The sequence below is a fragment of the Panthera pardus genome, unplaced genomic scaffold (genome assembly GCF_024362965.1).
Source record: "Panthera pardus isolate Hobbes unplaced genomic scaffold, ASM2436296v1 HiC_scaffold_6, whole genome shotgun sequence".
Taxonomy (NCBI): Eukaryota; Metazoa; Chordata; class Mammalia; order Carnivora; family Felidae; genus Panthera; species Panthera pardus.
Genome location: NW_026526991.1, coordinates 3120818 through 3137049, shown reverse-complemented (window position 1 = coordinate 3137049; position 16232 = coordinate 3120818). Strand labels below are relative to the sequence as shown.

At 51.2% G+C, this 16232-nt stretch overlaps 1 protein-coding gene and 1 long non-coding RNA gene across 2 annotated transcripts in view; one reads left to right on the top strand and one right to left on the bottom strand.

Moving 5' to 3' along the window:
• ZC3H7B (zinc finger CCCH-type containing 7B) overlaps window positions 1-14114 on the bottom strand; it is a 61871-nt gene extending 47757 nt beyond the window's left edge. The window contains exon 1 of the mRNA XM_053895912.1: window positions 14005-14114. The gene's annotated coding sequence lies outside the window, so the exon portion shown is untranslated. The remainder of the gene's footprint in view (window positions 1-14004) is intronic.
• Window positions 12701-15590, top strand: LOC109265624 (uncharacterized). Its single transcript, XR_002079279.2, has 3 exons — window positions 12701-12802; window positions 13852-15138; window positions 15429-15590. It is a non-coding gene; the product is annotated as an uncharacterized LOC109265624 (long non-coding RNA).
• Window positions 15591-16232: the final 642 nt, after the last annotated feature.

The following is a 16232-nucleotide window of genomic DNA, read 5'->3' as shown; positions in this document are numbered from 1 at the left end:
GGGCAGCAGCAATGATCTGTTACTTGCTGCTGTGGGACGGGGAGTATCGAGAAGATGCACACGCTGGGACAGCAGAGCGCAAAGACAGAGCAAAGCTGTTGAATGACGTGTCCGGCCCAATAAATTAGCTGATCCTGGAACTGCTCCGCCTCATTAATCACGTGAGATTATAATAAACTCCGGGTTTGAGGTAGGAATTGTTACTTGCAGCCAAACTCCTTCTAAATGATAAAGCGCCCTTTCGACCCAGAAACTTCACTTCCGCGAACTTAATCTACCCAAATCCTTGTACAAGCACTCAATTATATTTGCACAGGATGTCTTTTTTTTACAGAGTGAAAAGCTAGAAGGAACTTTAATGTCCACCAGTAGAGAATTAGCTTAATCCGTTAAATTACACAATACCCCTTACAGTGCAGCTATTGAATCTACGTGCATCGTCATGGAGATGCCGCCATACAACACTGAGAAAGAAAAAAAGCAGCAGATTCCAGAACACTGTGTGTCGTATGATCACATCTGTGTGCAATGTGTGTTTACATCGAGAAGGTTGCAAGATATTCTCCAATTTAACTGGTTCTCTCTGGGGACTGGGACCTGCCAAGGGGCAACAGGACACAGAACACTCTGCTTTGTACACCTTAGAATAATTTAGATTTTTTTTCCCCACAGATTAAGTATTCACCTTGAATCTAAAACGCAAAATGAGATGACTGACTTGAGATCAACCCAGTAGGGCAGAGCCCAAGTGGGAACCAGCAGCCTGGTTTTAAAAAAAAATTTTTTTTTAAACATTTATTTATTTTTGAGACAGAGAGAGACAGAGCATGAACGGGGGAGGGTCAGAGAGAGGGAGACACAGAATCTGAAATAGGCTCCAGGCTCTGAGCTGTCAGCACAGAGCCCGACGCGGGGCTCGAACTCACAGCCCTTACAGACCGCGAGATCATGACCTGAGCTGAAGTCGGCCGCTTAACCGACTGAGCCACCCAGGCGCCCCAGCAGCCTGGTTTTAAACCCAGTGTTGCAGGTCTGCCCAAATGTCCATGGGCTGTTCTTCCCAAGAAAAAGACCAAACCATTGACCTGAGAACCATGAAGGGGTTTTTTGTTTGTTTGCTTTTTGTGTTTCTCCCCCCTCGCCCCCCCCCCCACCCACTTTGGAGAAGAGTTTGAAGATGAAAGACTCAGAAATTCAAAAGAAATGGATGAATGAATATTAACTCATCCAACCCAGGCATTATATAGATAAGAATGAATGAGTGTTGGAGCACCTGGGTGGCCCAGTTGGTTAAGCATCTGACTTCGGCTCAGGTCATGGTCTCTTGGTTCATGGGTTCCAGCCCTTTGTCAGGCTCTGTGCTGACAGCTCAGAGCCTGGAGCCTGCTTCAGATTCTGTGTCTCCTTCTCTCTCTCTCTCTCTCTCTGCCTCTCTCTCCCCCTCTCCCCGCTTGCACTCTGTCTCTCCCTCAAAAATAAATGGATATTTAAAAAATTTTTTTAAAAAGAACCAATGAGGGGCGCCTGGGTGGCTCAGTCGGTTAGGCGGCCGACTTCGGTTCAGGTCATGATCTCACGGTCAGTGAGTTCGGGCCCCGTGTCGGGCTCTGTGCTGACAGCTCAGAGCCCGGAGCCTGTTTCGGATTCTGTGTCTCCCTCTCTCTGACCCTCCCCCGTTCATGCTCTGTCTCTCTCTGTCTCAAAAATAAATAAACGTTAAAAAAAAAAAAAAAAGGGGCGCCTGGGTGGCGCAGTCGGTTAAGCGTCCGACTTCAGCCAGGTCACGATCTCGCGGTCCGTGAGTTCGAGCCCCGCGTCAGGCTCTGGGCTGATGGCTCGGAGCCTGGAGCCTGTTTCCGATTCTGTGTCTCCCTCTCTCTCTGCCCCTCCCCCGTTCATGCTCTGTCTCTCTCTGTCCCAAAAATAAATAAAAAACGTTGAAAAAAAAAAAATTAAAAAAAAAAAAAAGAACCAATGAGTGTTAAATAAATGACAAAAACAGAAATACTTGAAATAATCAAGTAATAACATTTTCTGAGTGGTTACCTCATGCCAGAGGCTGTCGTGATCTCCCTCTCTCTTTTTTTTTTTTTTTTATGCACGTCACGATCTCTTTATACATAATATCTCCTAGCACCCCCTGTGAGATAGACTATTAGTCTCACTTTGCAGAGGAGAAAAGAGAGGCACAAAGAAGTGAAGTGACTTGCCCCAGGTCACACAGCTGGTACGCGATAGAGCTGGGATTCAAATTCTGGCAGCCTGGCCCCAGGGCCCACACATATCACCATCTCTGTTGCCCATGAGGCAACAGGACCCAGTCCCAGGACCCCGCAGCCTATCAGCATGCTGGTGTCTCTGCCACCTCCAAGTAACTCCCTCCCCTTCTGGATCATACACGACCTCTCCTCCTTTCCTTGTCACATTTCTGTTTCTTTGTTTTTCTTTTTTTTTTTTTAACTTTTTAAAACGTTTTTATTATTTATTTTTGAGAGAGAGAGAGCGAGCGAGCAAGCATGAGCAGGGGAGGGGCAGAGAGAGAGGGAGACCCAGAATCCAAAGCAGGCTCCAGGCTCTGAGCTGTCAGCACAGAGCCCGAAGTGGGGCTCGAACTCATGAACCGCGGGGTCATGACCTGAGCCAAAGTCGGCCGCTTAGCCGACTGAACCACCCAGACGCCCCTCCTTGGCAACATTTCTTGTCCACACTGTCTCTAGAGCCTTACCTCCCCCTGCACCCCCCAAATCTCAGCAGCCCCGGTCCCGCTCCACCGAAGGTGCTTGCCAAGGGTCCTCCCCATTCCAGGAAACTTCTAGTTGCTGGGATCCCGTAGAGGGACAGTTCTTCACTTGCCTTTTTCAGTATATTCTCGGCTGCGTCTGCCACGTCCTCCTCACACCTCTCTGACCACTCCTGCTCGCTCTGTCAGGGGCTCCTCTTCCTCTGCCCAGGTCTCAAGACCAACGCACCTGAGCTTCCATTTAAGGGACAGCACTTCTGTCCTCCTCCCTCTACATGCTCTCCCCAGAGGAGCTCTTGCATGTCATGATCTCGTGAGTCACGTCGATGACTCACAAATCTATTCCTCCTGCCAGGCTCACCCCCTCCCCAATATTTCAGATTCATGTCTCTTAACCCCTGGGCAGTGCCACCTAAATGTCCAACACCCAGGCCGCTCATGACCTCCATGCCTTTCTTAATCCTAGGCGCTCTACCTGGAATGCCCTCTCCCTACACACACACCTAGCCAACTCCTATTCATCCGTTAAGACCCAGCTCGGATGCCCATGTGTCCACAAAGTCCTCCCTGGTGCCCATCCCAGTTGGGTGCTCCTCCAACTTGCCACAATCCAAACTCCGCAGCACCTCCCCTGCTCCCGCTCCTCCTCCATTTTCCCCAAACTCCATTCATAGCTCCAACTGCCATCCAGTTCTCAGTCCCCAGTTCCTTCCACCCTTACCTCTGAAACATCCTCCACCCTGCAGCTCCTCCTGCCATCTCCATGACCACGGGTCTCACAGGCCCTCAGCATCTCCTGCTAACAGCCTCCAATGAGCCCCCTCCAGTCTACCATTTGGTGGTTGAGGATATTTGCCTAACACACATGTCAATGTCACTCCCCTGCTCAAAACCCTTAACAGGTGCACATAGGCGCGCGCACAGATGAATGCAGTTTTGTTTTTTTTTTTTTAAGATGAAAGGTGGGGCACCCGGGTGGCTTTGTGGTTAAGCATCTGACTTCAGCTCAGGTCATGATCTCACAGTTTGTGAGTTCCAGCCCCGCATCAGGCTCTCCGCTGTCAGTGCGGATCCTCTGTCCCCTCTCTCTCTCTGCCCCTCCCCTGCTGGTTCTCTCTCTCTCTCTCTCAAGATAAATAAACGTAAAAAAACACCTTTTTTTAAAGATGGAAGGTGAATAAGCTCGGTAGTCTCACAATGAAACAATGCCGATTTTCTGATTCTGATAATGTACAACCACCATATGCCATCAGCAGGCGAGGCTGGGTGAAGGGAATTCTTTGTACTGTTTTTGCTACTTCCTGTGAATAAAAAATCGAAAAACAAACAAAACCTTCACGACACCCACTACCAGGAGGACGAAGGCCAAGCGGCTCCCCCCAGGCACACCACACCATAGGACGTACCTCGCCTCCCCTCCGGCCCCATGACTGGCCTGGAATGTCACACTCCGACAGTGTCAAACCCAAGCTGCCCGCTCTGTGTGGAACAGCCTTCACGCCCACTGCTTCCTTCCCACCCTGGCTAGTGCCCGGCGCCTCTTTAAAGCTCAGCTGACGTGGCTCCTCTACCGGGAAGACCCTTTCCCCAACCCCCAGCTAACACAGCACCCCAGTTCGGCACAACCATTGCACTTACCCTAGCTAAAGGACAGCGTGCGCTTATGTCCCCCTCTCCCTAAACCCTGAGCTTCCTGAAGGCAGACGCTGCATCTGATTCATCTCTGGGCAGCACAGAGAAGCCGCGCTCTCCAACCTATTCTCCAGCTATGTGAGCGGAATCTCACAGGCCCTCGAATAACAGCAAAGGTGCTGATTTCAGTCCTTTAGTAAGCGCTCTCGCCTACCAGATATTGTTCGAAGAGCTTTAAATAGAACACATAATTCTCACAACACGCCATAAGAAAATACTATCACCATCCCCATTTTACAGATGAGGAAACCGAGGCACAAGGAGGTGAACTAACCTGCAAGAGTTACCCAGGCTATAAGGGACAGAGTGGCGACTTGAACCCCGGCAGTTGGGCTCTGGAGCCCACACACTCTGACCTCCCAGCTCAAAGGTGCTCCTCTCCCATCCCCGCAGGCTGCCTCCAGCCTCATCTCACACTCCGCCAGCCTGGCCCTCACCTACCCCAGGTTTCATGAAAGGCGAGCAGTCGGTGCCAGATTGGCCGCGTATCGCAGATTGGCCTCGTATACTGCATGAACACTACCTGAGGTTACATCATCTCCAAAGATGCCTGGCACTTCTCCTGACTCACCAGGCCCTCGACAGCTTACTCAGAGACCAGCAAAGGTTCAATTTCGCCATCCTCGACCTCACCAGTCAGAATTCCGGGTCTTGCACGAATCCCTTCCCCACGGTCCCCGTGCACCCTGTCTGTCCACCTGAGGCCCCTCTGCTCCAAAGAGGCCAAGCAGGGGTCTTGGCTCATTTCTGGAGGTTATGTGCTGGGTGTCATCCACCTTTTATGCCAAGGGTTTTAGGCCTGCGGCCCCCAGAGAGAACTCAGGAGTCCATGAACTTGGATGGGCAAACATTTAGAAGTTTTTTTCACTACCCCCTACCTGGTATTTAGCATTCCCTTCAATTACAAAGGCAGGCAACACGCTGCAATAGTGTCGTGCTAGGAATCCCAGCTCTTTCACATTTCAGCTACTGCAGGCACAACAAAATATTGTTCACACTCATCACAACTTCAGAATTATGGCGCTTATGTTAGACTCACTGCCAGATCTGGTTCTCAGTGCACTGATAAAAAGCCCAGCTACGGTTCGAGAGAATTGGGTTTCCTTTGCAATCCTGCATATTTTACTTTATGCGCTTAAAAACGGTATTCTGAGAAGGTGTTCACGGGCTTCCCCAGGCTGCCCAATGGGTCTGCAGGACAGAGATGATCTAGAAGCCCTGTCCTAAGGAATCATGTTTATCCCTACAATAATCTCAAAGGTAGGTGCCACCATGTCCACTCTCCACAGAAAAGCTAGGCTTGAAAAAAATAAAATAGAGTCTTGGGGCACCTGGGTGGCTCAGTAAGTTAAGCATCCAACTCTTGATCTCAGCCCAGGTCTTGATCTCAGGGTTGTGAGTTCAAGCTCTGGGTTGGGCTCCACACTGGACATGAAGTCTACTTAAGGGATGGGGGGTGGCGGTGGGGGGTTGGAGAAAAAAAGGAAAGAAAAGAAAAGAAAAAAATAATCTTTTAAAAAGAGGTGAGGGTTGGAGAGTCCACGACTTGCCCAAGGCCACCCAGCAGCTGAGGAAGAAAGCCAGAAGCGTAGGTACCACCTCAGGCTCCACCAGAAACCACCTGTCAAGGAATGACGGAGAGAAAAGGACCACCCACAGGCCTCAGCAACTTGCAGTTTGTTTTCTTTTAACTGCCTTGAACAGAAACCAAAGTTCAGGAAACCTCCCTCAGGCCTCCCCCACGGCGCCACCATAAGCCAAACTAAGAGTCAGCAGTTACAAAGGGCTTTTACTCTCTTGCCTTACCCTCCCAGCTACTTGGGGGCCAAACTGCACAGGAAGGGTTCAATCCCACATCTGTGTCTCCAGGGGTCCAGGCTCCAGCTTCTTCACAACTTCCCAGCTATCAAGGGAGATGAGATGTTTGAACTAACTTTTCTTTCAAAGAAAGGTAACAGAAGCTCGGGGCACCTGGGTGGCTCAGTCAGCTGAGCATCCGACTTCGACTTCGGCTCAGGTCATGATCTCCCGGTTCGTGAGTTCGAGCCCTGCCATCAGGCCCTGCACTGACAGCTTGGAGCCTGGAGCTTGCTTCGGATTCTGTGTCTCCCCCTCTCTCTGCCCCTCCCCACTGTGCTCTGTCTCTCTCTCTCTCTCTCTCAAAAATAAATAAATAAATAAATAAATAAATAAATAAATAATAAATCTTTAAAAAATTTAAAAAACAAGAGAGATGCATTTCTATATTTCTCACACTTCTGGCACCAGCATGGTCAGGCTCTGGGGAGAGTGGAAGGAAGGAAGAAAATAAAGAAAAGGAAAGGAAAGGAAAGAAAAAGAAACAGAAGCTTATTGCAAAAGGCTTGGGAATTATGGGCAAATATAATACACGGGGGGTGGGGCGGGGAGAAATCATCCAGAGTCCCATAGCTCACTTACTATCACTATCATAGATCACTTACTATTGTGGAGTGCTTTTTCTTTTGAGCAATTGAGAAGTCACTGGCCCTGTGCACAGAAGCTCAGGAGTCCTTGTGGTCATACCACTTGGGCACCAAGAGTGTTCCATGGATTGCTCAGCCCGCTTCACTGTCTGAAGACAGAGAGGCAGGCTGGGGCAGTGCAAAGGACTCTGAGCCCGGGAGTCCGCCACAGCCCCAAGCTGGCTTTCAGGGCACCTCTCTGAACCTCCGTTTTGTCATTTGGAAGAGGGAGCTAATGATACCCAACTTGCAAGGCTGCTTTGCAGGTTTATATCGTGGGCCCCTAACCCCCACGTCCAAGAGGAGATGAGAAATTTGTGTTTCTGCTGAACCTGTACTGTCAGAGAGCGCTGGCAACTTGCAAAATTACCCTGTAAGCGCTTTTTGATCAGTCAACACCAATTCCTTTGCAGTTTATCTATCTAGGCCACTCTTTTTTGGCAAGGGCTGATCTGGACCACCCTGCTACTATTATTCATTTATCCAACAAATAACCAAAGAACACCTTTATATGCCAGATGCTGGGGGAACAGGGTTAATAATGTCCCTGACCTCGTGGAGCATGTGGTCCAGGCGTGGGAAGACAAATAGGGCAATGTTAAATGCACAAGACAAAGCTACAGAGAGTGACAAACACGCTGAAATAGGAAATGTGGCAGGGAGTGATGGGGGGCAGGGGGTAGCGGTGCTGGGAGTTGAGGGATGGCCCATCAGGAAGGTGGCATTTAAGAGAAATAAGATGGAGCCCACCATGGGAACACAGAAGGTAGGTAAGCGTGCACCGGCAGAAGGTACGGCAACGGCAATGGCCCTGAGGTGGGAACAAGTTCAGAACGTTCAAGGAAAAGACAGAAGGCCAGTGTGACTGCAGCGCTGGAGTGAGGGCAAGCCAAGCAGGAAGCAAGTTTTGAGGGGCAGAGTAAGGCTGGTTAGAAGGCTGCATGCAAGCCACACTGGGGAGCCAGCACTGTGTTCTGAGTCAGGAAGCTACTGGGAGGTTTTCAGCAGAGGAGTGACAAGGTCCCACTTAAATCTTTTTTTTTTTTTTTTTTAATTTTTTTTAAACGTTTATTTATTTTTTTTTTTAATGTTTTTTTTTTTTTTTATTTATTTTGGGGACAGAGAGAGACAGAGCATGAACGGGGGAGGGGCAGAGAGAGAGGGAGACACAGAATCGGAAACAGGCTCCAGGCTCCGAGCCATCAGCCCAGAGCCTGACGCGGGGCTCGAACTCACGGACCGCGAGATCGTGACCTGGCTGAAGTCGGACGCTTAACCGACTGCGCCACCCAGGCGCCCCAAACGTTTATTTATTTTTGAGACAGAGAGAGACAGAGCATGAACGGGGGGGGGGGGGGGGGCAGAGAGAGGGAGACACAGAATCTGAAACAGGCTCCAGGCTCTGAGCTGTCAGCACAGAGCCCGACGCGGGGCTGGAACTCACGGACCGTGAGATCATGACCTGAGCTGAAGTCGGACGCTTAACCGACCAAGCCATCCAGACGCCCCAAGGTCCCACTTAAATCTTGAGAAGATCCCTTACTTAGGCTGCTGCACTGAAGACAGATGACAAGAGGTGAGGCTGGAAGGTCAGTTAGCAGGCTACGGCAGTGGTCCAGGCCTGGATCGAGGTAGGCAGTGGAGAAGATTCAGGAACATTCTGGAGGTTATGGCCACCACAACCACGCTGTCACACCAGTGGCCTTTATAGTTTTCAAATCCTCTTCATTTGAGCCTCACAGCAAACTCAAGGAAGGTAGGACTGAATCAGTGAGGCCATTTCACAGAACAAGAAACTGAGGCCAAGAGTGATAATATGATTGTGCCCCTGAACATGCAGCTAGTATGTGCCGCAGCTGGGAGTGAAACTCAGGACTTTGGACTCCCTGCCCTAAGTTCTTCTGGCTGCAGGGGGACAGGGCATGACATGGAATGCGCCAGAGAACAAGAGCACAGATGGACCTCTGTTAACCCCAGAAGGGTCACAGCCTCAACTTCCCCCTGCAGCCTTCACAGGAAGTGCTCAGTGGATGCTCGCTGGCCGGCCCCAGCACTTAGGAAGACGTGGCTCTCGGTCCAAGGGAATGTGACACCCTGTCCCCTTTCCAAAGTCATAGCAGGGACAGGGTAGCAAGAGCTGGAGGCTGGACCCCTCGATTTTCTTCTGCAAAAGAGGGACTTCTTACCGTAAAGGGGCATCAAGAGGATTAATGAGAATATGGCCAAAAGCACAATACAAACAACAGATAATTGGGATTTCCGGAAGGATAAGAAAAGACCTTCATGGAGACTAAAATAACTTGAGGGGTGCCTGCCTGGCTCAGTCAGCAGAGCATGCGACCCTTGATCTTGAGATCATGAGTTCAAGCCCCACGTTGGGTGTACAGACTACTAACTAACTAATAAAATAACTTGAAGGCACTTCTCCTGCATAGCAGCAAAGACCTTGGGCTCAGGGGTGTCATATGCCTGGCATTGTCTGACCCCTCCCCGCCGACTCCCTGCTCTACCACAGCCATGGGATCCTGGAACATCAATCTCCTCATCTGCAAGATGGGGCTGCTAATACGTGTTCCTGCCTCCAAGAGCTGTGAAGCGGAGTCAATAAGAGAAGGCCCAGAGAGCGCCAGGCCACACACAGCAGCCTTAAATACGCGGTGGCTGGTGTCACTACTGCTGATGCTGCCATCAAGCCTGCGTTGTCAACCTCGGATTCGGGGCTTGGGATGTGCGGCCGAACTGAAGTCGGCTACAGCTGGGTTCTGGAACGCAGCAGTGGTCCCCACAGCCTGACGCAGACACAGTGCTCGTACACCTGCAGAAGCCATCAGGGTACTCGCAGGGGAACAGACTTCCTAGGGAAATAAATAAGACGGGAAGGAGCCCCGGAGCTGGTGATGACAGAGAAGAGGAAACCGAGCCCGTTTTCTATGGGCCATTAAATGTGATGAAAGGAGCTGGCTTCTGTGGAGGCTCCTGGGAGCAGACACGTAGCAGTCACTTCATCAGCCTGGGCCAAGGCTCCGGCTTCGGGTTGCAGTAGGACCTCCTCAGAGGACACCTCCTCCTCTTCCACCTGAAGTTACCACTGGGCGGTGGGGGGGGGGGGGGGGGGGCCCTGTCGCTCTCCCCTCCCTGCCCCGCCTCTCCCAGCCACCCCTCGTCCCACGCTGGGCCAAGTCAAGAGCCAGGCTGCCTGGTCGTCCGGGTCTGCTCTCCAGTTCTGCCACTTAACCTCCCTTGACAGTTTCTTCATCTGTAAAATGGGGACAAATCACAGTGCCTACCTTCAGGGCTGTTACAAAGATTAAGTAAGCTCATCTAGGAAAAAAACACTCACAACAGGGCTTGACTATCAGTAATTGCTGGATTGGTTAATGGCTAAGTGATGACAAACTTAAAAACCCCTCCACTTCCAGTTCCTCTCATCGACTCTCCTGCCCCGATCCCCAGGCACTGGGCGTCTCCCACAGCTTACCATCACACACACTATCAAACCTCAAGGCTTGCTTTCAGAAAGGGAAATTTAGGCCCAGAGAGCCCAAGGGACCACAGCGGTAGAGCCTGACTTGAACTTGATCTCATGCCTGCCACCCACATGGTGGCCGCACCAGGTGACCTGCCCCGTCGTTTACGCTGCCTTTGCCCGACTCAGTGCCTCTTCTCAGAAAGCCTTCTCTGGCCTTTCTGAACCCATCTCTCAAATGTTCGAATGGCACTTCTACAAAGACCCTCCACCCTGGGGCAAAATAAACCTCCCTCCTCTACACTTGGGGTATAATTCAACATGACAACACACTGGCCGAAAGCGTCCTCCTGGCACCTCCACTTGAGCCTGGGGCACAGGGGGTGAATCAGACCCAGTTCTGCTCTTGGGAAGCTCGGGTTAATCAACCATATCTTCGTCCTTTCCAATCTACAAGCTACTTCAAGGTGTCAAGCCAGACACCCATAGGCATTACGGAAATGGACTCAGATTCCACACTCAGGGCCCAGACCTCCTTCACCACCATTCATCCTGCCTTCTCGAGGCATGCTTCCAGAAATCTCCTAAGTACTTTCTTTCTTTTTTAGGTTTATTTATTTAGAGAGAGAGAGAGAGAGAAACAGTACAAGCAGGAAGAGGAAGAGAGGGAAAGAGAGAATCCAAGCAGGCTCTATGCTGACTGTGTGGAGCCCAATGCAGGGCTTGATCCCACAAACCGCAAGACTATGACCTGAGCCAAAACCAAGAGTCGGATGCTTAACCGACTGAGCTACCCAAGCGCCCCAGAAATCTCCTAAATACTTTCACAGGACCAGGCCCTGGGACATACGGTAGTTCAGTACAACTCCCTGGCCTTTTGGAGAGCCTGCTGGCTAAGCCTTGGGCTAAGCCCCCATCCCCACTGCATCTGCCCAGTCACACTATCCTGGTCTCTACATATTCGAAATGGAGGTGGTCCAATTGTGACATCGATTCCAACGTAGCACACTCAACAGTCACAAAGGCCTGGGTTCAAATCCAACTGGGTGACATCGAGCCAGCCGCATTAATCCTGTGTTCTTCAGTTTCTTCATCTGTGAAATGGAGATAATAATGCCCACCCCTCTTCAGTTCGAGTCATGATCTCATGGTTTGTGAGTTTGAGCCCCCATCAGGTTCTGTGCTGACAGTGTGGAGCCTGCTTGGGATTCTCTCTCTCTCTCGCTCTCTCTCTCTCTCTCTCAAAATAAATAAATAAACTTAAAAAAAAAAAAAAGAAGAATGCCCACTCCTCATGGTACCACTGTAAGAATCAGAGAGAATGTACGTCAACCTCCCAGCACAGAAGCAACCATGGTGAGCTCAGGAATTCCTTCCTCTTCTGTCCCCCAGCCAAGCCTCCCCATTCTTTCAAGCCCAAGATCCACTTCCTGGAGGAAGCCTCTCCTAACTTTTCCAGGTTACCCTGAGAGCTCTCTCTCCTGTTCACTCCCACTGCATTGACTCTGGTATTAGAGCATTTCCTGGTCCTATCGTGGGTTCCGGTCAGGCTCTCAGTGACAAACTCAACCCCAAGCCTGCCCTTTAGCACCTCACCATGCTCACAGGAGACATTTGAAAACTAACTTGTTACGGTGGCCCAGGACTCTGGGAAAGACTGAAGATTTGGAGCCAGACAACTAAGTGGGAATCCTAGCTCTGCTATGTGACAGAGAGACCTTTGATTCTATAAGCCTCAGGTTTCCCACCTGGAAAATGAGGATTGAAAAATGCCCACCTGATGTGGTTGCTATGGAGGACAGATGAGCCAGCATATGTGAAAGCCCTTTTGTTATAAACCAAAAAGTGCTATTTAAGGGATTCTTATTTTCAGATTCTCCAAGCCAAACCTACTGACGCCTTAACTTTCTTATACCTAGAGACTAGCTCATCCCACAGAGCTTCTTAGCCCCAAATAATCCACCCACACCCACATTCTTAACTGTCCATCGCAAACAAAAAGCCAACAGCGTGTAATTCACAGCATCCACAGAACACAAACCTCATCCCAGCTCAAGGACCAACAAAAATCTCTCTCCCATGCTCAGATCTCATCCCTCCTGAGCATAGGTTTCTCCTTCCCAGCTTAAAGTACCCCATGCCTCAAACCTGTTCCAATAGCATTTTGGCCATGCATCACTTGTATGCAGTCTAATTTCTATGGGATGTCAAAATGGGGAAAGAAGACCTTGGCGGCTATGGTTGGTTGTATGTGGGGAGAGGGGTTGTAGTAGTCTTGGTAGTAGACGGAAAGATTCTGCCGGAATTTTGGGTTAAACAGTTGCTAAATGTACTATAATTATCGTGTTTGTATGAAAAGCCAAGGATCTGCATTCTGCTATTTTCATGGGGCTGGATGAATTGCAGACGCTGAGGAAAATGGTAAGAAGTTGGGGTTCAAAGTCTGGTACCTAGGCACCAAAGTCTGTGTGTGCAACCTAAGAGACATGAAATCCCTAACAAAGCTGCTGTGGGCCCCCAGGCCCCCACTCCAGGCCCAATAGGCTTTTCTACCCCAGACTCCCCAGCCCCCCTTTCCGGCCCCCAGCCCCTTCTCTTCCCCGTTGATGCCCTGTTGGCACCCCAGCCATCGGGGTCAGAGTAAATCGTTCCTACGATTTTTTTTTCTTCCTGGGAAAACTGCTTTGTCTGTGTGAAAAACCCCCAAACCAGACATCTTATAAACATCCGAGCCAGACAGATTTTAAGGGGAAAGCGGGGGGAGGGTAGGAGAGAGCTGGCCCGAAGGGGTCCCTGAGGCCCTCTGAGAGTGGGAGGAGGGTCCGAGACCGGGGTCCGCGGCTCCGGGGCGCCCATCCCCGCGGGGCGCCCCCCAGGTGCTGGAGCTGCGTCCCCCACCCCCACCCCGCAATCCCCGCGCACTCCCCGCCCGGCGGCCGGGCCGGATCACTCCTTCGAGCCCAGAGATGAATCCTGCGACCGGAAATTCCCCCCTACCCAGACCGCGCCCCCCTTTCCTGCCACCCCCTCCCCCCGGGCCGGGCCGCAGGCCCCGGATCCCCGGGCTCGCGTGGCCGCGGCAGCCGGCAGAGGCGACCCGTCGGCGGCCGCGGTCCACGGCCCTTGCTGCGGTCCCTCCAACTCTTGGCGCTGCGCACACAAAAGGAAGGGGCGCGCTGCCAGAGACGCCCCTGCCAGCCTCCTCGGCCCCCTTCGCGGGGGCCGGCAAAGCATCCGCGCACCCCAAAGCTCCGGACGCCGGGGCGGGAGCCCCCCACGACACAAAATTCCAAAGCACCCCCCCCCTCCGGGAGCTGCAGGGACAGCCAAATCACCCAGCGGCAGGTGCCCCCGGCCGCACAACTTTGAAACTTTGGGGCAAGGCACGGGGAAGGGGAGGGGAAGCCCCAAAAAGGAGGAAATGAGGATTTGGCGGCTCTTGCTTTATTTCTGCAAAATGCACTTTCCAGGTGGCCCCGCGCGGCTCCGGCCTGGCCCGGATCCCCCGCGCCTCCGCCCGGCCCGGCCCCCGGGCGCCCTCGAGCCCTCCCGCCGCCGGCCGCCGGGACGCGGTCGGGCCCCGGCCTCTGCCCCTCCGGGCTCGGGCCCCGCGCAGCACTCACCTCGGCCGGGCTGCGCTCCCCGCGGGCCTGCGCCGAGCCCGATAAATGGTATGCTATGACTAGAGGTATGATTACGTTATTATTATTAGTAATAATAAGAGTAAATGCTATTTAATTACGGGCGGCCGCATCCTGCTCCCGGCGCCGCCGCCCCGGCAGCTCCGTCCATGTGGCTCCGGAGCGCTTTACTTTCATTTCCAGCCCCTTCGGCCGGCCGCTCGCGGCAGCACCCGCTGGAGGCACCGTCTCCCCGCAGCTCTTCCTCCTCGGGTCCTAGAGCGCGGCTTCCCTCGCCTGGCGCCCGGGGTGGGCGGCGCGGGCGGCGCACCTGGGGGCGGGGAAGTCCCCCTGCCCCGTGGTAAGCTCATGCCTGGAATCCACCTTTATTTTCTTTAAACGTGGCCTGCCCTTTCAGGGCTTTTTCGTTGGGCAAGTCTGCATTTCTGGACTGATGCTGGTCAGACTCCGCGCCACGGCCCTTCCCCCTGGGTGTAAAAGGCCCCCCGGGTTGCCAGGTGCTTTCACTGCAGGCTCCCCCAAACCTTAGCTGCTTGTGCCCTTTTCCCGGATGACGACTGGAGGCTCAGAGAGGAATCAGACCCTCAATCGGCTGGTGTTTTATGTGTGAGATCTTTCCAGAAAGGATTTGAGGCTGCTTGGAAGATCCAATAGGTGAAGGGAGATTAACCAGAGAGACTGGCTGTATTTCTTGCACCCTTGGTACTGCCTCAGAGCTGGTCAGGACCAGACTGGATTTGAACCCAGAGCCTCTGATCCCAATACAATGTCATCCACGCTTTTCCTACCTGTTCCATTGATTCCGGAGGACTCCCACATCTCTGTGAGAGATTTCCTTCTTTCCACCTCTTAATTTTGTGCACACATATATATGCACGTATATTTACACATATGTATACGTATGTGTATGTATATATATATATGTATATATATATATATATATACTATGTGTGTGTATATACACGTGTGTATGTGTGCATTTAATTTATTGAAGATCAGCTGTGAGCCTGGTGGACTTTTATAAATATTATCTTTTCCCCAAACATTTGTACCAGACACATCTTAGAAGCTGGGATACAGCGGTGGAACAAATTTTAAACATTTAAACACACTGTGGTAAGTGCTAGGTGGGACAAGAACCTGGGGCTGTGTCTGTTTACTTCATTCTCATAATGATCCTGGAAGGTTGGTTTTGGCATGCCCATTTTACAGATGGAAAACTAAGGCTGGGAGAGTGACCCATCCAAGGTGGCAGTTCTGACTCCAGAGCCTGTGTGTTCTACACATACTCCTACGATTTCTACTATTTGCCTTAAGGAAGCCTTGAAAGGGGGGGGTGGGGAATGCACCTGCACCATCCGAAATTTCTCAGACTCTTTTTTCTGCGTGTGCTTTCTGTCTCCTAGATACTCTAAGATTAAAGAACATAAAAGGTAGCTTCTGGCATGAAGAGGATGGGGATTTTTTATTCAGAAATGAAAAGCTGAGATACTCCTGAAACCATTGTTGCACTATATGCTAACTTGGATGTAAATTAAACAAATAAATGTAATTTAAAAAAATGAAAAGCAGTGTCCAGAGACCTTCAGAGTGGGGTTCGTTTAAAATGAAACTTTTTTTTTTTTTACAGAAACCACATATTTGCTTTTGTTTTAATTTTTTAAGGTTTATTTATTTTTTTTTATTTTATTTTTTTAAGAATTTTTTTTTAACGTTTATTTATTTTTGAGACAGAGAGAGACAGAGCATGAACGGGGGAGGGTCAGAGAGAGGGAGACACAGAATCTGAAACAGGCTCCAGGCTCTGAGCTGTCAGCACAGAGCCTGACGCGGGACTTGAACTCATGGACCGTGAGATCATGACCTGAGCTGAAGTCGGCCGCTTAACTGACTGAGCCACCCAGGCGCCCCAAGGTTTATTTATTTTTGAGAGAGAGAGAGACGGAGTGTGAGTATGGGAGGGGAAGAGAAAGAGGGAGACACAGAATCTGAAGCAGGCTCCAGGCTCTGAGCTGTCAGCACAGAGCCCGACACAGGGCTTGAACCCACGAACCGTAAGATCATGACCTGAGCCACCTAGGTGTCCCCAAGATGATGGGTTGAAGGCAGCCACATGTATAGCCTGGCAATTTAGGGAGGTGGGGTGGTATGTTGGCATTAGGAAGGCCAAGGTGGGACAGAGTCCCAGCTCCCACCACTTGCTAGCTGGG